The 23,104-nt window shown below is 37.2% G+C and overlaps 1 long non-coding RNA gene across 1 annotated transcript in view; it reads right to left on the bottom strand.

Annotated features, from left to right (window-relative positions):
• Positions 1-2,499: 2,499 nt before the first annotated feature.
• Positions 2,500-23,104, bottom strand: part of LOC111483800 — a 371,642-nt gene continuing 351,037 nt past the window's right edge. Inside the window, exon 3 of the long non-coding RNA XR_002718418.1 lies at positions 2,500-2,591. This is a non-coding gene — a long non-coding RNA (uncharacterized LOC111483800). The remainder of the gene's footprint in view (positions 2,592-23,104) is intronic.

Genomic DNA, 23,104 nt, shown 5'->3' with positions numbered 1-23,104 from the left:
TTAGAGCATCTAGAGTTTACTTGAATGTAATATGTTTTGATAGATCGTAGTACCCGTGTAGTGACCTTAGACTCTCGGTAGGGAAAAACATCATGTACAAGGGGCAGGGTAGCTCTAGGGCGCCTCGATCTGAAAAACTCGAATGGGTCATCTCACAGGTCTGCAAGGTTTGATACAAGCTTTCATCTACAGATGGATGTATGTTATACAAGTTGTCTTGGACGCGGTCCCATGGACGAACCTTTGGGACAACATAGCAACCTGTAAAAGAGAAATAGACATGAGGATGTCCTATTAATAAGGATCACAGTGTTCCAAATGTTCCAACTGGACCTATTACACGATTCAAGGTCAAGAAGATTCAACAAGCATTCGTTCTTCATCTACAAAATTGGATAGACTCGGTTCAACCATCATTTCATGTGTTACAAGCTGATTTGATTGATAAAGGACCATTTGAAGCTTCAGAAGTGAATATTTGCACGGTTGAAATAGTGGATGAAGTTGCTATAAACTGCACTTATTGATAAGTGGTAGAAAACTTTATTATTATTTTTCATGATTCTTGTAATGGGTAAAAGAGTGGAAGACATTGGTCATATTGACTTCATTCTTTTGTAGAGATTCAAGGGAATGAGGATTAAATCATGGTCAGTAACTTATTGATTGGCCATTTGAAGGGGTGTAGTGGAATGAAATTGAGATCTCAAATTGACTTTTACCTTTACAACTCCGAGCATCATCTTTGTCATTTATAAGTTTCATGTAATTCTTTTGTAGATGGTATCTGAGCCATTCAATCAAGCCTCGATCAAGTTCAGTTGCTGAGTGACTCAATTTAGAACAAGGTTCCACAATCAAGCCTGAATCAAGTTCGATTGATGAGTGACTAAATTTAGAAAAAAGTTTCAAATCTTGCTTATAGATAATCTAATTCTAGCCTTATCTCTTTGTTGATCCGAATTTTGTAGAAGGAGGTGTTAATTTCTTTGATTCAAGGTTTTTGGTTCAACAAAAGCTTGGATAGTTGTGCGGAGAATTAAGATGGACTTATCAATTTGGTATCGGAGCCTAGGTTGCTTGTTTGTGGCATATTCTAGAATTAATTTTATCTTACATTTATGCTAATGTTTTTTTTTTCCTTCAAATCTGTCCATTTAGTTTCTTGCTGACATTTTCACAATTCTTTGTCATCTTCTAATTTTCTTCGTAAAGATCATACTTTGATCTTAAAAAAAAAAAAATTCTTATCATATTTATTCTTAATATGGTGGTTATAAATCCTTATCATTAGACAATTCTCATGTTTATTTGAAGATCAAATAAACTTCAATTCACATTTTTTTCTAAACCATTTAAATTTGGAACGGTTGTGATTGATATTGTTCTTTAATAATTTAAATTCGAAGATAACTTTTGAATTTACCTAATAAGGAAAGTTAGATCATTCTCTTATATTTTACAATTAAGAACGAAATTTTGTCAAAATCTTAACCGCCTTTACTTTTCAAATTTATTTTCAATGTGCAATTCTACCAAAAAATTCGTTTGTGTCCCTTATTTATTTGATCATTTTTTGTTTTATTTTGTTGTTATTTCATAATTGACTTATCTTGATTGCCTTGAATACCTTGCTACTATAAGAATTGTTTTATCCATATATTAGCTTGATCATAATTTAGTCACTTTCCCAAATAGCCTACCTTTGTGTGTTAAACAAGAGTGCTTCTGAGTCTAAGATCAGTGAGTTCAGTGTGTGAGGTCCTAATCATAATTAACTACTGTTTGTATAATCATGAACCAAGACGAGGGAAATGGAGGGGAGATTCAATGAGCTAGTTGAAGAAGTCCCGAAGAAAGAGGAGGAATTGGAAGATGGGAGTCATTGAGGAATTGGAAGATGAGAGTCATTTGGCACTTATTACAAGAAGACTTCTTAAAACTCAAGTTACGGAGAATGATACTGATGATCAAAGAGATAACCTGTTTAACACGTGGTGTTTAGTCAAGGGGACTCCTTGTAGTCTTGTCATTGATAGTGGAAGTTGCACCAATGTAGTAAGTACCATGTTGATCAAAAGGTTGGAAATTCCAACCCAACACCATCCTAAACTTTACAAGCTTTAGTGGATCAATGATAATGGAACAATGAAGTAGTTTCCCAAGCTTTAATATCTATACTTTGGGAAAATAAATGCAATGTATGTTATGAAAAATTATTAAAAATTCCCTTATGATGATATTTTGGGATAGACATTGAGACTACTTTGCAACTTGTTCTTAGAAAATCGTTAGCTCATGGTGGGTTTGTTCGAGGCCTACATGAGAGTGTTAAAGCCATGAGAGCTTATGCCCAAAGTGAACAATATTATATCATTGTGAAGAGTCGTGATTCACAAAATGGTATCAGAGCCATGCCCTAAACTTAGTCATGTCAATAGAATCTTCAAATTTCGAACAAAGAATTGTGAGCCTCGAAGGTGTAGTCAAAAGTGACTAAAGTGTTGAACAAAGGGTGTACTTTGTTCGAGGGCTCTAGAGAAAGGAGTCGAGCCTCGATTAAGGGGAGGCTATTCGAGAGCTCCATAAGCCTAGCCTCAGGGGAGGCTTATAGGATACTTTGTTCGAGGGGAGGATTGTTGAAGACTATTGGGAGTGAGTCCCACATTGGCTAATTTAGGGAATGATTATGGGTTTATAAGTGAGGAATACTATCTCCATTGGTACGAGGCCTTTTGGGGGCCTCTTGGTGGCGGTGATGGAGTTGCTGACACTTGACAGCAACATGGAGGAGTGCGTGAGCCTATCCGAGATGGACCCCACAACGTGTGTATTTTAATGCTTTGGTGCATTTTTTTCTACCTTGAACCCGAGACCTGTGCACTGTTAGGTCGACTTTCTGATACCACTTGATGTCTTTTGACTGAGGAAATCAACGTGAGAGAAAATCGTTTGACGGAGGAGAAATAGGCAAAGAAAATTTGTTGGAAGGAAAAAAAAAAAAAAAAACAGAAGACGCAAGAAAATAATACAAAAATAAGAAGAATCGAACTTTCATTAAGGATATATTCGTGACAACAACTTAAGCTAACTAGGTAAGTGACCTTACTATTGACATGATTATATTTGATGTTGACACGTGCCTCGTTGTTCGATACATATCATATATGTTCATGAAATGTTAAGGTTAGGATACATACCGAAGTGCTATGGATACGAGAGATTGATAAAAGAACACGGTTAGGTTATGGGTAGAAAGGGACAGGTGTGTGATAGATTGATAGAATGATAGCATTAGGATACGTTCTTGTGATGATATGACTAAGGTACGTTCATATGACGACATGACGGTGATAGGTATAAGGACGTTAAGACTATGATAAGTTAGGAAACGATATGACCACGAAGTGTTTACGATATGATATGATTGTGATACGACATGTGAATGACGGATATATATATGTTGTCATATGATATGAAAATGATATGAAATATGTTATGGTACGAGATATGTGATAAATTGACATATTTATGATATGATATATTGTGACTCAATATGTTATGGTATGATATGTATATGATGAAATGTTTATGTCTCCTAAATTGTGTGTATACAACATGATATGAATGACATGAAATCATGATAAATGACATGAAATATAACCCTCTTAGAATTATGTACGATATGAGAACTGAAGAATGAGAAACGATATGATATAAATGATGAACGATATGTGAATTGATATAAAAAACGATATGATATGTACAGAATGCTAGCGGGGTTGTATTAAATGATAATGAAAACGTAAAAATGTTGGGACCTCATGCATTATGTGCGCTCATGCATTGGGGGATACCCCTATTCCATCACGAGGGTACGGACGTATACATCCATTAGGCAGGCGAAGTATCGTTATGTTTTACATAATGCTGCTGTGATGGTTACTAATTCTAATGGGTGTCTGACAAAAGTTGAGCTACTAGAGAAGGCTAGGAAAAGGGGCTCAACGGTGTGCGAACTGTCTGGTGAGCTCATACTTGCATGTATGGACTGTGTGTAGAGTATATGGTACATATCCAAGTTGCCCATTAGAATAGTGCGGTAGGAAAAATAGACTGATATGATAGGTCCCGTCATTGCATTTGCATGTTTTTGTATGTAACCCTCAATAATGAGGTCACTTACTGAGTATTTCTTAAAATACTCAAGCCACGTGCTACCTTTACTTCAGGTTAAGGTAATACATTCTTGTATGGCTAACGACGACATCGCAACTCAGGACCATGACACGTGAATAGGGTAGTCGTATTATTTTCTTAGACTTAGGCTAGAATCGGGTGTTTTGAATTTAAACATTTTTTTATTTTATTTAGTCTTTTGTTGTGTCGTTTTAAAAGTGTTTTCAAACACGTAAGTCCATGACTGTGTTTTAAGCTTGAAGGTTATGTTTTATGAAAGTTTAAATGAAGGGGTGGATAGTGAGATCTACATCGATTGGAGAGGTGAAGAAACATTTGTTACAAGGGTCTGAAAACCTCTCCCTAGTAGATACGGTTTGAAACCGTGAGGCTGACAATGATACGTAACGAACGAAAGTAAACAATATCAACTAGTGGTGAGCTTGGATTATAACAAATGATTGGTTAGAATAGCTCCGGTCCAAGGTTCAAGCCCTCCTTCTTGAAATGGGAATGATGTATAAAATTAGAATGGTGTTTGGTTTTGGTTCACATTAAGATATTCTCACAATTTGAAGTTTTAAAAATTATGTTTTGACACTAAAAAAAAAAAAAAAGACCCAACAAGCCCACAATAATATGGGATGCTAGAAGAGGAATTTGAACTCACGCCCTCTTATAAGGGGACCAAAACTTGAGTATGGCACCTTAGACCACTCAACCATCCTGACTACTTATTGTTTATTCTTGAATTGGTTTGAGAGAGGAATTTAACATTTCGTATATGGGTGTGTAAACGCTCCCTAGTAGACGTGTTTTAAATCTGTGAAACTGACGGCGATGCGTAACGGATTAAAATAGATAATATCTACTAGGTGTTAGAGAGAGGAACAAAATAATCCTAATAAGGGTGCGGAAACCTCTCCCTAATATGTGTGTTTCACAATTGTGAGGCTGATGGCAATATCTAATGGACAAAAATGGACAATGTCGGGTATAGTGCACTTGGACTTTTACAAATGATATCAGAGCTAGTCACTAGGTGATGCGCTTGTGAGGACGCTTGGCCCTTAGAAGTGGTGGACTGTGAGATCCCATATCGATTGTAGAGGTGAAGAAACATTTCTTACAAGGTTCTGAAAACCTCTAGGTGAAGAAACATTTCTTACAAGGTTCTGAAAACCTCTCTTTAGTAGATGCGGTTTAAAACTGTGAGGGTGACAGTGATATGTAAAAGCAGACAATATCAACTAATGGTGGGCTTGGATACCTACAAATGATTGACTGGAATAGATCAATTGGTAGAGTGTGTGGTTGTTAACCACAAGGTTGGAGGTGTTCAAGCCCTTCTCTTAATATTCTCAAAATTTGAAGTTTTAAAAACCTGATATCCATCATGGTGTTAAAATCTACCAAGTTAGTACATATTATCCAATTTGGCTCGCCTCTTGCCTCACAATAATTTAAGTTGTTGTTATAAGTGGGATTTGAACCCACACTCTCTTATAAGGACCAAAACATGGGTCTAGTGCCTTAGACCACTCAACCATCCTAATTGCATATTTTGCAATCCCACATTTATTTGGAAGGGGAATGAAGCATTCCTTATATGGGTGTGTAAATGTCTCCCTAGTACTATGAAGCTGACGGCGAAACGTAACAGATTAAAATTATCAACATTCCTTATAAGGGTGCGAAAACCTCTCCCTAATAGGCGCGTTTTAAAACAGTGAGACGGATGACAATACCTAATGAGGAAAAATGGACAATGTCTGCTAGCAGTGCTCTTGGTCTTTTACAAATGATATCAGAGCTAGTCACAAGGCGATGTGCCAGTGAGGACGCTTGACCCTCAGAAAGGGTCGATAGTGAGATCCCATAACGATTAGAGAGGTGAAGAAACATTTTTTATAAGGGTCTGAAAACCTCTCCCTAGTAGATGCGATTTAAAACCGTGAGGGAGACAAGACAACGATACGTAACGAACAAAAGCAGACATTATCAACACATGGTGGTCTTGGATTGCAACACATGATTGGCTAGAATAGCTCAGTTGGTTAGATTGTGTGGCTATTAACCACAAGGTTGAAGGTTCAAACTCCTTTTAATGATGGTTATATGAAGTGAAGCATACCTTATAACCGTGATGGTGCTTCTCCTTAGTAGAAATTTTCTTTCAACTTGAACTTCTAGGATATTCTCATCAAATTTTGAAGTTTTAAAATCATGTTTCAATCCTTTAAAAACTCTAGTGAGTTCAATTGATATTGAGGGGTATGAAGTTACCAAGTTCTTATCACTTTTTATGATAAACTTATGATGCTTTCAACCTAAGAAGAGCCTAGGTTGTAGATAATTATCCACTTTGGCTCGTATGAGATGTCAGAAGTGGGATTTGAACCCACGATCTCTTATGAGGACCAAAACTTAAATCTTCACCTTAGACCACTCGACCATCCTAATTGCTAATTGCGTGTTCCTAGATTGGTTTGAGAGGGGAATTTTGCGTATATGGGTGTGTAAATGTTTCCATAGTAGATGTGTTTTAAAAATATGAGGTTGATGATGAAACGTAATGGATTAAAATAGATAATATCAACTAGCTATTGGAGAGAGGAATGAAACAATCCTAATAAGGGTGCAAAAACCTCTATCTAATAGGCATGTTTTAAAACTGTGAGCCTGATGGCAATACCTAATAGGAAAAAATGGACAATGTCGGCTAGTAGTGCGCTTGGACTTTTACAAATGATATCAGTGGTAGTCACCAGGCAATGTGCCAGTGAGGACCCTTGGCCCTCAGAAGGGGTGGATTGTGAAATCCCACATTGATTGGAGAGATGAAGAAACATTTCTTACAAAGGTCTGCAAACCTCTCCTTAGTAGATATGGTATAAAACCGTGAGGGTGACAGCGATACTTAACGAACTAAAGTAGACAATATCAACTAATTGTGGTCTTGGATTGTAACAAATGATTAGTTGGAATAGCTTAGTTGGTTAGAACGTGTGATCCTTAACCATAAGGTTGGAGGTTCAAGCCCAATTGGGCGAGTTCAATTGATAATCCACCATGGTGTACCAAGTTCCATTTCCTAAATGTGAAAAGTTAAAATCTTAAAATCTAGGAAGTTCTTTTCATTTGATAAATAATGATGCTTTCCGATCCAAGCCCGGTGTTTCCCCTGTAATCGGGGGGGCGAGTTCAATTGATAATCCACCATGGTGTACCAAGTTTCATTTCCTAAATGTGAAAAGTTAAAATCCTGACTGTTTACTGTGCTTTCCCATCCACTTTGACTCGCCTTTTTGCTTCATAATAATATGAGATGTGAAGTGGGATTTCAACCCGCGTCATCTTACGAGGACCAGAACTTGAGTCTTGCACCTAAAACCACTCGGCCATCCCGACTGCTTACTGTGCTTTCCCGGATTGGCTTTAGAGGGAAATTTAGCATTCCGTATATGGTTGTGTAAACGACTCCTTATTTTAAAACTGTGAGGCTCACGACGGATTAAAAAATCCGTGAGTGAAATATGTCTCCTGACGTATTCTCTTACTTTGCTTTTATCTTTTCCCACTATTATTAATGTATATTTTCCTACTTTCATCATTCCCACTTTCATCAAAATTATTGATGAATATGGAATATGTGAAAATGTGTTTTGTATATTAATACATAAATTTGGATGTAAATTATTTGTAATTATATTAAGCTAGGATGACAGAGCTTAGGTAAATATAAGTTTGGCAAGCTCGGATGCTTAGTCATATGAAAAATTCGGAAGGAAATCTAATCTACAACCTGACACCTTTTTTAGAGACAAAATAGAGATTGACAACTTGTCAGCCACACAGTGAAAGCTCGCATGTGAATTATCTGTGTTTGTCTTTGTAAATTATTAGTCTTTCAAATTATTAGTTTGCTTTAGGTCTTTTCCTACTTTTAGGAATACGAATCTTGTAGAGGTCCTGTCCTGCTAAGATTCGATCTATCTTCGAGTTCACGATTTTCAAATCTGCATTCAAATCTGAAGTCTATAAAAGGACTTCTTCAATGTAAAGAGGGCATCGATGGGCCGATAGCTCTCTCTTGAATATCAATTGAGAAAATTCAGAGAAAAAATATTCTACTCTTTCTCTTACCTATCTTCTTCCTATGAACGAATTTCTGAGAAAGCTCAGAAAATCAAACCATTTCAAATGTTCTACCGACTAAGAAGAAAACTCAAATGAACATAGAAGGGGAGAAAATCTCACCATCTCAAATACTGTCAATCAAGAATATCAGATTGCGAGGATCGAAGATCAGCTCCAAAATTGGACTATTCCAAAGGTAGATTCGAAAACTATCTACCAAATCTCAACCTTCAATTTTACTTAAAAATCATGTATCAAATTCTGAGAGAAAAACATCCCAATTCATAGTAATAAGGAATCTCTTAATCTTTTTTCAAAATCCCTTATACTCCAACATCGTGAAGAATTTAACTATCTTCACGTTGGTCTTGTTCAAGTCGCTGTAAAACCATTGTTCAGACTTGGACTAGATATCCCAGTTCTTATCTCCTTATGAGATAAGAGACATGAAGATTTCTCAAATTCTTTATTGGGAAGGGTTCAATCCAATCTGGAGAATGGACCAGTCTATTTCAATTGTTATTCAAATTTTACTTTGTCACTCCACGACCTGCACATATTATCAGCTCTTATGCTGGACTTACAATAAAAAAACTTGAACATCAAGGCTGAAACTCATTCTTCCGTAGTCATATTCAGAGTTTATTATAAACTCATGAATACAAATATTTCACCAAGAGCATTAAGATTCTCTCCAAAAGGATCAACCATGCTCATAGAGGCAAATATTGGAAAGTCTTCGGTGACTATTCCAAAACTCTTTCTTGGGATCAGATAACCAGAAATACTCTCTGGAAAATAGAAGATGCTAATCTTCCGAAGAGAAAGGAATCTCAAAACCCGGTACAAATCATTGAATATGATGATGGAAGCGTTGAAATAAAATTCAGCGAAAAGCCTTCGTCTGAATCAAAAGTAAGAGAATTCTTGAGTTCTAGACCAACTATGTCGGGAGTTTTAAGATCAATGTATGACCCCTTAAAGTTAAAAGAAGTCATGATAAAAAGAGAGCATCAATTCACTATGAAGATGGCTCAAGATCTCCAACCCATACAGATATGGATACTCAATCCATCTACGAAAGTCAGCTAAATGTTATTATAGCTGATTTCCAGATAGACAAAGAATTCTTGAAAACAGATTTTATGTCAGTTGCCAAACTCTTCAAAGAGAAAAGCTTTCTTCCAAACCTACAAAGAAGCTGAGCAAACTGAATTAAGAGCTCAGTGGTATTCTCTTATAGAAACCGTAGAGGAAAACATATCGTTCTTTGAATGGTTTGAAGAAAATATTTTGCAAATATGCACCTTGACTCAAAGAGGCTGGAAGACTACCAGAAGAGGCGAGGTATACTCAAAACATCCTCCATTGGAAGAAGTCGAATTTGACAATTACTACGGAGAAAAGGTCAAAGCTAGTCCTTTCAAAACTATCCCAGAAGGACTAGAAAAGGGTAATCCTAAAGGATATCAAGAATATCCAGCACCAGAATAATTATTCAAACAAGATTTTATCCACGATCTCCACCCAGCTTGAGAGTATCGAGGGAAAAATCTCAAAGAATTCGGGTACTCTGCAAGAACAAGTAGGCAGCTCTGTACCAAAGGTCGATGAGTCAATCCCAATACTCAGACCCGCAAACCTCGACGTATTCACAAAGAGGGTCTCGAAAGAAGAAGTTGCAATAGCCAAAATAGAAGAAAAGTTGGATAGAATTCTAAATCTTGGAATAATACATCAGGATTCATCTGTCAATGTCGTTAACAATGACGACGAGATTCAGGACTTCGAAGATGAGATCGTAAATGAGGCAGAAGAACCTCTCTACAATCGGATCGAAAGGATCTAAAGAAGAAGTCAAAATAATACCAGCAATCAGAAAAACTGGTATCCTCAACCGTCTTTTTCGGATATTCAATTCGAAGAAAAGACGCTACAAACTGAAGCCCACTATGATGGCCTGGCAATCTATGAATGGAACATCGATGGATTGTCTGACTATCATGTGATGAACGTTGTCAATGAAATGATGATGGCCGCAGGCTTGTATAAATTATAGGGCCATAAATCCGACCATCAAATAGCTCAAGTCTTAGTAACCGGATTTACCGGGCAACTTAAAGACTAGTGGGACAAATATCTTGACGAATCAACCCGTCAACAGATATTAAACCACTATGTCATCAGGCCAACAACTCAAATCATCAAAGAAGAAGGTCCATCAACTAGGACCGAAGTACAACATGAAAAGGTGGTACAAAGACATGTATTTCAGCAAAGTTCTTATTAGAACAGATAGTTCGTTGGAATTCTGGAAAGAGAATTTTGTCAATGGACTACCAAAACACTTCTCAACAAGGATCAAAGACGGTCTGAAGACAAAGTATAATGGAACAATTCCATGGTAGACTTTGTCATACGGATCAATAGCATCCTTCATCATAGAAAAAGGACTCAGACTTTGTAACGAGTCAAAAATCCAAAACAAGCTCAATTCTTCGATATCAAACAGAAAAGAGCTTGGAAGATTTTGCAATCAATATGAATACAAGGGAATAGAAGCTTCCTCAACCTCTAGAAGGAAGAAGGTTAGGACGCATCCAAAGCCTTATAATGCGTACAGGCCTAGAGAAAAGTATCGGATTAAGCCTGTACAACCTCAAAAGCCAACGTATTCTAAGAAAAGGTACGCTCCCACAAAAACTCATAAAGGAAAGAAAAAGCAAACTTGCTTCAAATGTCGAGAAGGACACTATGCTAACAAGTGTCCAATCAGAGGAAAGATCAACGAGTTGGATATAGATCAAGAGCTGAAAAATCAGCTACTACGACTAACTCTAACCGACTCAGAACAATCAAGCGAGGGAGAAATCATCAAACTTCAAGAAGAATCCGATTCATATTCTAGCACAGAATACGAATCAGAACAAGAAGGAAGAAGGACGTGCGAAGGATGCATAAACGTCCTTACAAAGGATCAAGAAATTCTACTTGAGGTGGTAGAGAAAATTCAAGATCCAGAAATTCAACAGAAAATTGCTCAACGACTTAGAGATGCTATGACAATCTCTAAACCACCTGAAAGGGAAGAAAAAAATCCCTATAGACTTCAATTAGTTCTCCAAAGGTTTGAAAAACCGAGAGAACTTACTACTCAAGACCTACAAAGAGAGATTAATAATCTCAAACAAGAAGTACAGATATTAAGATCTGAAACCAGGTCAGAATCCTATCTGCTTCGCCAAGAAATTCTCAACCTTTAGGAAAGGTTGCCCGAACAAAAGGAAACGACGCAACCAAACCTGGACGAAGATGATTTTCAAAGTTCCTTCGTTGGAGCCATCACCACTTCTCAATATAAAAAATGGTACGCTCTCGTTACCTTGAAAATTTATGATTTCAAAATTACACTAAAAGCTCTCATAGATACTCGAGCTGATCAAAATTGCATTAAAAAAGGCCTAATACCTACTAAGTATTTTGAAAAAACTACCGAAGGCCTTAGAGGTGCAAACAACATCAAACTCAAAATCAATTACAAACTATCAAAAGTCCATGTTTATAATGACAAAATTTGCTTCGTAAATTCATTCCTCTTAGTAAAGGACTTAGGATAGGAACTAATCCTAGGTACTCATTTCATTACTCAATTATACCCTTTTAAAATAACTGAAAAAGGATTAGAGTAAAAAGCCTAAGGAAAAAAGATAAAATTTAATTTCCTTTCCCCTATAAGGATTAACGAAATAAATAACCTTAAAAAGAATACAATTATTCAATCAATAAATGTATTAAATTATAAAGAAAAATAAATTTCTTTTCTGAAGGAAGAAATTTCATTCAAAAGTAATAGAAGAAAAGCTTCAAAGCAAGACCGTCCAAGTCTAAAATCAAAACATTACAAGCTCAAATAGAAACGGAAATTTGTTCAACTGTCCCTAATGCCTTTTGGAATAGGAAGCAACACATAGTTAATCTTCTTTATATCAAAATTTTCGAGGAGAAAAATATTCCTACGAAGGCCCGACCTATTCAAATGAATAAAGAATTACTAACATTCTACAAAGCAAAAATTAATGATCTTCTGCAGAAGGTCTTATTAGGCCATCAAAGAGCCCTTGGTCATGTGCAGTTTTTTACGTCAACAACTAGGCAGAGAAGGAGCGTGGAGTTCCACGACTGGTATAAAACTACAAACCCTTAAATAAGGTTCTGGAATGGATTAGATATCCAATTCCAAATAAATCAGATTTAATGCAAAGAATTTCAAATGCAAAAGTATTTTCAAAATTTGATATGAAATCGGGATTTTGGCAAATCCAGATTTCAGAAAAAGACAAGTATAAAACGGCTTTCAACGTCCCTTTTGGACAATATGAGTGGAACGTTATGCCATTTGGGCTAAAAAACGCTCCATCTGAATTTCAAAAAATTATGAATGATATCTTCGATCCTTTTCAAGATTTTTCAATTGTCTATATTGACGATGTTCTAATTTTCTCTCAAAGCATCGATCAACATTTTAAACATCTTCAAACATTTTTAGCCATAGTCAAAAGAAGTTTAGTTGTATCTAAACTGAAAATAAAACTTTTTCAGACAAAAATCAGCTTTCTTGGATTTGAAATTTATTTGGGCTTAATTAAACCCATCCAAAGGTCCATCGAGTCTGCCTCAAATTTTCTAGACAAAATCACGGATAAAACCGAACTACAAAGATTCTTGGGATGTCTCAATTATTTGTCTGATTTCCTCCAAAATATCAGATCCATTTGCAAATATCAGATCCATTTGCAAATATCAGACCCATTTGCAAACTACTCTTTGAGAGACTGAAAAAGAATCCCAAGCCGTGGACTGAAGAACACACCAAAACAGTCCAAAAAATCAAATCCCTTGTCAAATCAATTCCGTGTTTATCTCTGATAAACCAAAGGGCTGGTTTAATAGTGGAGACCGACGCATCCGATATCGGATATGGAGAAATCCTGAAACAGTCCCTTGACAAGAAAGAATCTATTGTCCGATTCCATTCGGGAATATGAAATTCTACTAAAAAAAATTACTCAACAGTAAAGAAAGAAATACTTTCAATAGAACTTTGTGTACAAAAATTTCAAAGTGATTTAGTTAACAAAAGCTTTGTTATCAAAACAGATTCTAGGGCATCTAAATTTATTTTAGAAAAAGATGTCAAGAATCTTGTATCTAAACAGATTTTTGCTAGATGGAAAGCCATTTTATCTTGCTTCGATATTCAAATTTTGCCTATTCGAAAACCCTTTGGCTGACTACCTCTCAAGAGAGTTCTTACTCTCAAAGAAAAACTCTCCCTACCCACTCTTCCATCGAGAGATGACCGGAAAGAAAGCGATAGAGAAAGGAAAGAAGCCTATTGCTTCTTCAAACACCCCTACTCCAATGACATCCGACAGCTATGCGATGGATGCTGGTTTAACACGGATGACCAGATCTAAAGCAAGGCTTTCTCAAAAACAGGCGGAGGTTATCACTCCGACGAGGCCTTCTGCCTCTTCAACACAACCATCAGCCGTTACTCCATCGAGACCTACTGTCTCTTCCACTTCAAAGGGACCTTCTGTCCCCTCGACCTACTCGGACGCAGTTGTTCCCGTTTGATTTTCTCCAGTTCTTGAAATTAGGACCTATTTTCAAAAATCTGTGTCTATACTAGAAGCTCTGGTAGAACCAAAATACGACGACACAAAAATCAGCGAGGTCGTCAAGAAAGCCTATCCATCGAGATTCTTTTATATCCCAGAAGATCTTCATAAAACCAAAAGGTTTTATGAATTCATTCTAGTCGACACAAAGTCCGTTGAAATTACTCATATTCCGTGTCGCGATGACCATTCGAAAATCGCGTATTCAAAATTGAAAATTTTCAAAGTCATGAACCCGACATATTGGAATTAAGATCCATACACGGAGAAGACTTTTTCAAAACCTTTTGTTCCTCATTCTTACTCATACAAAGATTATCAAATGGCATGGTTCAATGTCATTTGATATCAAAATTACGAGCACTCATGGTTTATTCAATTCTGCCAGAATGCTCATAAAATTCATTACCCATTCTGGTTCATCAAATGGTGGAAAATCTTTGGATCATCCAAAGATATATTTCCAGTTCCAATACAGGAATCGTTCCACTACTTTATTTAAAATATATTCAAAACCCCATTTCTATTGGCCATGCGCTTTTGAGTATATTTTCAAATTCCTTGGATTTTAACCTGAAATTTTCAAATAAAAGAAACGGAAGATCAAGTAAAACAAGTCTTCAAAATTATCAAAATCAAATGGTGGGATAAATACACCTATACCCACGCAGATCTCAAAGCCATAAAGGTCTGGTTATCAGAAAATGGCCACCTTCAGAATTTATCCAAGAAAAAGACTTTCGAATTTCTTAATTCAAAGTCGAAGCTACTCGCTGTATTAGCCCAGACGATTTCGGAAGTTGACTTTCAAAAGCTTCTTTAAGAGGCCACTTTTGTCGGCTCGACATCTTCTCCTTCTATGTTAAAAAAAAAAAAATAAAAAAATAAAATCCGTGAGTGAAATATGTCTCCTGACATATTCTCTTACTTTGCTTTTATCTTTTCCCACTATTATTAATGTATGTTTTCCTACTTTCATCATTCCTACTTTCATCCAAATTATTGATGAATATGGAATATGTGAAAATGTGTTTGTATATTAATACGTAAACGTCTCACTAGTAGACGGATAGACGGGTAGACGGGGAATTAAACTTTGACAGCTGGAGAGAGGAACAGAACAATCTTAATAAGGGTGTGAAAACCTCTCCCTAATAGGCGCGTTTTAAAACTTTGAGGCTGATGACAATACCTAATGGGCAAAAATGGACAATGTCTACTAGTAGTGCGCTTGGACTTTTACAAATGATATCAAAGCTAGTCACTAGCGATGTGCCAGTGAGGACACTTGACCCTCAAATGGGGTGGATTGTGAGATCCCACATCGATTGGAGAGGTGAAGAAACATTTCTTACTAGGGTCTAAAAACATCTCCCTAGTGGATGTAGTTTAAAACCGTGAGGCTTATAGCAATACGTAACGAACGAAAGCAAATAATGTCAACTAGTGGTGGTCTTGGATTGTAACAAATGATTGGCTGGAATAGCTCAGTTCGTTAGAGCGTGTGCGAGGTTCAAGCCCTCCTTCTAGCGATGAGAATGAAGCATACAAAGATTTTCTATGAAGTTGGATTTGAACAACCCACGCCCTCTTATGAGGACCAGAACTTGAGTCTGACGCCTAAGAACACTCGATCATCCCGACTGCTTATTGTACAATCCCGCATTTGTTTGAGAGAGGAGTTTAGCATTTCTTATATGGGTGTGGAACTGTCTCCCTAGTAGACCCGTTTTAAAACTGTGAGGCTGACGGCGATACGTAACGGATTAAAATACATTATATCTACTAGCAATTGGAGAGAGGAACGGGGGTGTGTAAACGTCTCCCTAGTAGACGTGTTTTAAAATTGGAAGGCTGATGACGATATGTAACAGATTAAAATAGATAATATCTACTAGCGATTGGAGAGAGGAACGAAACAATCCTAATAAGGGTGTTGAAACCTCTCCCTAATAGGCACGCTTTAAAACTGTGAGGTTGACGGCAATACCGAATGTGCCAAAATGGACAATGTCTGCTAGTAGTGCACTTGGACTATTACAAATGATATCAGAGCTAGTCACTAGACGATGTGCTAATAAATTAGAAAAGTGATCAAATTCAACTCTAGAGAATCATTACTGTCTAGCTTATTATGGAACCTATACTAACTAAAATAATGGAGTTAATTGACAAAAATTAAAAGAAAGAAAGAAATTGAAAGAAAAATAAAGGATGTGAGAGAAAAAGAAACTCCGTAGAGAAAGAGAAGTAGCTACTAGACACTTTCTTATTCAACCTCGAGGAGTCTGATTCTAGCTGGGTTTTCATTACGAAATCTTCACAGAACCTTGTGGAGAGGCACTTTGGACTCTTGAATCGTCCAAGACAATCAAGAATCGTGGAAGAATCGGTAGTAGGTTTTCTAACTTTTTAGTCTTGGTATTTTAAAAGATCCATGAGATTATTTGGGAGTTTTGATTTGCTTTTTTGATGTGTTGATCTAGAAGTGATGCTACGCAAGTTTTATAAATTTTTTTTTATAAATTTTTTTTTGAAAAGATTGAAGCTGAAAGTTTGAGTATGAGTGGAGCCTCATGTTATGGTAAGAACATGTAATTGTCCAATTTTAGTTGTGAATATATTTGTATGTGGTTGATTTAAAATTATAAGAAAAAATGTATTTTTATAGATGAAGTAAAGCTCTACGATGTTGGTGAAGGAACCAAGCCGATCTGAGTTTTTATGAGAAGTTATGATGGTAACGATTCCATTTTGAGAAAAAAATAGCATTTAATCTCGTCGGAAATCACGCAATAGACATTTATTTCATATTCAAAACTATTCCCCAAACCCTTTAAATTTCTCTATGCTCAAACCTACCTACTATCATTTAATCATTTGATCATTTGATCGTTCTGTATTTTTCAACTGAGATCGAAAAAGAAAACAAAGAGGGTTTTGAGAAGAAAATCGTGGGTTTCTACTTCGCAAAGATCTTCGTATTCGATGTTGATTTTTGGGGTTAAAAACATAAAGACTATTTCGAAAGTGTTGTACTAACCTCTAGAAGGCAAACCCTTGTCGAAGCATGAAAGAATGTCATCAGAATCATTAGTATTCTCGTCAGAAAAAAGAGAAGAGAATCTTAAGGATTTTCGATCTGTTTTCGGGTGAAGAAGATGGGTTGATGGGCCAGTTATTCGAATTCGTATTCATGTTTCAAACCCACAGCTCCATCTTCGATCCACAAGTTCCAAGCCCAATCTACAGGCCACTTCAATCTACCTAGAAATTATGGCCCAAACACAAAACCATTTGTTTTTGGTCTAATGTCACATAACCCATGCACGCGACCCAGAACCTGAGTTTGTGACCCGACAACCGTGTTGTCCTCAATGCATGCGTGCGTGTAATCTTGACTCGACTGAACGATTCTAGGCTGGACTTCAACACGTCATCAACTCGATTTCATTGTTTTCTGAGGCTCAGCTATGCCGCGTACATGAAAATCACACATCCCCACCTTGCTAAGCTCAATCCCAAGGGGTTGAAGGTTGTCTTCATCGGCCACAAACCTAAAAGAAAGACATAAAGGCTTTATGATCCTATGAGGGAACGAGCTCACGTGTCGCGCGACGTTGTCTTCGACGAGAACACCTTCTAGCAGTGGTGAGAGGTGGTCAAGGCGGACCAGAACCTAGAACAATTCATAGTGGAGTACTTCGTCAATGAGTTGGGAGAAGGAGGAGCGTAACATTGGGCACTCTCACTATTGCCAACAACTACACTGGGTGCGCCTACACCAACTCCGATCACAACTGCTGATGCGCCTACACCAACTCCGATCACAACTGCTGATGCGCCCCTGAACTAGTGGAGTTTGTAACACCACGTATTGCAGATTCGATGTTGGATGCCGATCACGATGATGGTCTGACGGCTAGGTACCGAAATATTGAAGACATACTAGAAGTGGTGTCAAATTGCATGCCACTAGCGTGGATGAAGCTGTTGAAAATAAACGCTCACTCTAATACTAATTTGTTGAAATAACACTCACGAAACTGTGAAGGAGAGACAAGGAGACAAAGAATTCTGAAAAACCTTTTTCTTTTGGTTTGACTTTTTGTTCTCTACACTTTTGCTCTCTGCTTTTTTTCTCTTCTTGCTCTTCTATTTACAATGGAAAACAACTTAATTTATAGGTTTTCTAAAGGCTAAAAATGTCTATCCCATATGCCATCATATTTTAACCCACTATTACTGAAATAGTTATTGGCTTCTCATTTTTTGTTTTGGCCTTTTTATTGTACGACTCAATTTAAAAAACTTGCTAAAATTAACAAAATTAAAAACTACCTTTTTCATTTAAGTTTATTCCCAACAAAACTCTCCTATAAACTTAAATGCTCTATTCAATGATTCCACCTGTACCGTTTTCGTTTTCTTGAGCTCAGTCATGGTTCTTCAATTTCCTCTCCTTGTCCTTGAGCGGCAAACTAAGCTTGTCTTTCTCTGATGAGACTTCATTTGGAGCTTCTTGAGAATAGTTCATTTGAGACACCAACTCCTCATTTCTCCCGTTCTCAGCCACGCTCAACTCAAACGTCATAACTTCGTTTAGTTTACTCAATTCCCTTCGCAAGGCCACAACGATATTTTCAACTTCTATTTTTACTTCCTCCATTTCGGCTTTATCACTAGTGAGTATCTCAATCGGTCGTTAATTCACTGCCTCTTGTTGGACTCGATTCAAGTTCATGTCGAGTAAGTCTCTCTGTTGAGTCAACATCTCTATATCTTTCTCCTCCCTCACTAGCTCATCCACAAGAGCTTCAATCTCCATTAACAAGCCATTCTCTTTCTCCACACCTTCTTCAACTTTCTTCACAAGTTCAGATATTACCTTTCCATTCTCTTCCTTCTCTTGTTTTAGATAGAAAGAACTCTCACTCAACTCAACAACTTCCTTCTCTAATTTCTCAACCTTCATTTCTAACTCTTTCTTTTCTTTTCTTCTTCCATTTTCTCTTCCATTCTCATCCTCTTTCTTCTTCCTCAAATTTCCTTTCTAGCCATTGGAGTTCTCTCTTCGAGCTCGGGCTCTCTGTTATTCGGTTGTCCATCTTTCTTTGATTTTTTCGTCTCTGCTATCAAAATTTTGCCACATTTGCTGTGCATCACCTCATTTCCAACAGTTTCCACCGCTTCACGACTATCGCCATCGTCTTTCACGTTGTCGTGTCCTTTTGTGTTCATCTCTTCATTTTGGGCCATCAAGAGAATGCCTCCGTTTGTTGCGTCATCCAAGGCTAGGTTGATCATTTCTTCCAAATTTTCCTCGGCTCGAAAATCTCTTGCATAATGACCCATTCTGCCACAATTATATGCATAGTGACCATATTTTTTACATTTGTAACACTGGATGTTGGAGTTATATCCTTGACCGCGTCCTTGATTGCGTCCTCTTCCACGTAAATTTGCTTGTCTTGACTGTCTCTTCTCCTTATAATTTTCTTCATTTCTACTGTCTTGATCACCTTGACCATTTCTGCGACTTCCTCGACCTCTACCTTGAATATTTTGAGAGTAGAGTACCTTTTTATCCTTTATTGATGCCTTAGTCTGAAGCACTTGATCGAGTGTTTCCTCCTTCTTTTTCTTACGTTGCTCGTGTGCCTCGAGAGAACCTGCGAGCTCATCAACCTTGAACTTCACTAGGTCCTTTGACTCTTCTATGGCACATATAGCATTCTCGAAGTTGTCAGTTAACGACCTCAAGATCTTCTCCACAACCCGCGTCTCAAGTAACATTTCTCCATTTCGATTTAGCTGATTTGCCACAGTCTGTACACGCGTAATGTAGTCGGATACATTTTCTGACTCCTTCATCTTCATGCTCTCCAACTCGCCACGCGGAGTTTGGAGATGGATTTGCTTGACTCAATCGGTTCGTTTGAACATCTTTTCTAAAGTGTCCCAAGCTTCTTTTGAAGTCGTTGCCCTTGCAATCTTCTTAAAGCCTGACTCTTCAACAGCCCAGAACAACATGTATAATATTGCCTTATCCATTGATCGCAATTCTTTTAGCGCCTTGTTTTGCGTTGCCATATAATCCATGGTATCCTTTGGTTCTTCGAAACCTTCTTCGACCACCTCCCATGCGTCTTGAGAACCGAGAAGAGCTTTCATTTGGATACTCCAATTCTTGTAGTTCGTCTTCGTTTATCGTGGTAACGACATTTGTCCCATCATATTCGTCATTGGCTCTGATACCAATTTGTTGAAAATAAACGCTCGCTCTGATACTAATTTGTTCAAATAACACTCACGAAACTGTGAAGAAGATATCAAGATGGGAGAGATAAGGAGACAAAGAATTCTGAAAAACCTTTTTCTATTGCTCTCTACTCTTTGTTCTCTACACTTTTCATTTTTCGTTTTGGCCTTTTCCTTCTACGACTCAATTTCAAAAACTTACTAAAGTTAACAAAATTAAAAACTACCCTTTTCATTTAAGTTTATTCCTAACAAAAATGAACTCTTTCACCGAATAAGAGAAGAACCCGTGCTGTCTGAAGGCAATGTAGGAAGAGATGACGTCATCACTGACAACAAGATGTGGAGTTTGGACAACAAGGTTATGATCTCCCTGATAAAAAATCTAGTTTTGCACGACCGGAGCAAGCATATAGAAATCAGATTCCACTACATCTGGGAGTGTGCAGATTAGGGGCTTATCAAGATTGACATCTGAAAAAAAGAACAGCTTGGAGACATCCTCACCAAGTCTCTAACGCGGATGAAATTTGAGCAACTACGCTAAAAAATCGAAGTTCAAAAAATAAGGTAGATATACCACAGGTTTTAGGAGGAGATTGTTAGATAAAGCCTATGCAAAGAACTTGCCCACGTCTTGTGGAGTCGCAAAAATTCAGTTGGCCACTTCGACCATTTTTAGAGGGTAGCGTGGTGCAAATTCAGTTGGCCACTACTGCCATTTTTAGTCTAGGTCTTTTAGGGGCACTTTCTAGGTCTTTTGCGTCCCCCTCTTCTTCTAGAGGAATGACCTCTGTAACAGTCTGCTTGTTATCGCAAATGCTGCACCATCCCACTTCTTCTCTTCTTTAAATACGACATCTCTACTTCCATGAATTTTCTCATGTTGCGGAACATATATGTTGTACAACCAAAGAATCTTAGGTACTCGAAGTAAGGTGTTTTGTCGAACCATGCTTTGTAGGGGATGCAAGTGTCCAATGCCTTTGTCGGTAAATGATTTAGAAGATAAACCGCATGTCGTATTGCCTCACCCCAGAAAATCGTCAAGACTTGCATGCTCTTGAGTAAGCTTCTTGCAGTGTTCATTATGACTTGTTTTCTTTGGTAGACTACACCGTCTTGTTGTAGAGTTTACAGAGCAGTGAGTTGACGTTTGATACCTTCCTCCTCGCAAAAAATTGAGAAGTTCTGGGGTAAGAACTCGCCATATCGATAGTGCGCAAGGTTTTCAATTTGTGATCATACCCATTTTCAACGAATCTTTTGAGTTTCTTGAACATAGATTCTCCTTTGTCTTTGAGCATGTACACCCACATCCAACGAATATAATTTTCGACAAGTAAAAGAAAATACTTATGACCCCCAATGATGATGGGGTTATTGGACCACACAAATCTACGTGAACCAGTTGCGGTGGTCACTCAGCACGAAAACTTGTTTGAGTTGGGAACAACGGTCTTGCTTGTTTGGAGACTAGGCAATGTTCACATAGCTTATTTGGATGTATGATCTTGGGTAGCCCCGTAGCCATCTTCTTCTCTCCCAACATTTTGAGCGTCTGCATAGTTCCCATATTTTCCACAAGAGTAACACTTGATCATATTATTGTCCTTCTAAGGGTTGGAATTACCGTGGATTTATGAGCTATTGTCACGACCTCCTCTGCTACCACGTCCGCATCCATGTCTACGACCACGCCCATGACCTTTGTTTTTCTTGTTATGGCTACCACATCCCCTTGTACTTGGAAAAGAAGAGTCAACCACATCATTCCTTTTCGTCTGTGCGAGTCACTCCACATATGTGAGTAAGAGGTGTTTCTCCTCCTTTTTGTCTTCATAACCAAAAATTGTCTCATTATGAAGCTTAAGACGAACAAAAACCTTCTCAACTAACATTTTCTTAAGGTCGTCGAACTGCTCGATGGAGGTAACAATTTGCATGAATCTTAGAGGAATAGCTCGAAGGAACTTCTTGACTACGGAGATCAATCTATAAGATAAAGAACATCTTTGAGGTAATAAATACTCTCTCTATAAGATGGGATGTTTTCTATCTATAAAAAAAATAGAAGATAGATTGTATGTCAAATAGCGACTTTATGTACAAAATATTACCATATTGATACACATTCAATTTTTGTTTGAACAATGTGAAAAAAATTGAGACAAGAACGATAATCTTATTTGTTGTATTCAGTTCATAATATTTATTTAGGTTAGACTAAGAAACTATTTTTTATATTCAAAACCCATTAGAAGGAAGGGACAATAGAAATCATATAGAAATGTTAGTCTTGAAGGCCCTAAAAATGGTATGAGGTGTTTTTGTATAACAACTTGATAGCACTGGATATAACATGCACCTAGGGTATGTCCCTAGCTCAACAAACTCTTTTGATACAAATATGTATACTATACATTAACCATGTTTATTATTAAAGTTTAATTGTTACCCTTTTACGAATAACATGTATTTAACCTATCAATATAATCAATCATATGGGAAGTGATCTAGTGCCTTTATCAGCTACACGATACTACGTGATCTCTTACCCTTCGAGACAAATAAATATTAAAGATTATTTAACTAACATTTAAAAGAACCTACTAAGTTACAATGCCTGTAACCATGAATTATAGCTAAGATACTGATGGTGTTAATATAACACATGCGGAAGCAATTTGGATCTTAGACACTCTTAGAACATCAATTATAGTAAATAACTAGCATGTACATAAGTATTAAAACTCAAGAAGTTTCAGTACTAACCTTTTGTAAAATTCCTGTTTCCTCATGAACTGATTTTGAACCACCACTAGTGTCTTCTCTACTAT

The sequence above is a fragment of the Cucurbita maxima genome, unplaced genomic scaffold (genome assembly GCF_002738345.1).
Source record: "Cucurbita maxima cultivar Rimu unplaced genomic scaffold, Cmax_1.0 Cma_Scf00009, whole genome shotgun sequence".
Classification (NCBI taxonomy): Eukaryota; Viridiplantae; Streptophyta; class Magnoliopsida; order Cucurbitales; family Cucurbitaceae; genus Cucurbita; species Cucurbita maxima.
This window is presented reverse-complemented; position numbering and strand designations above follow the sequence as displayed.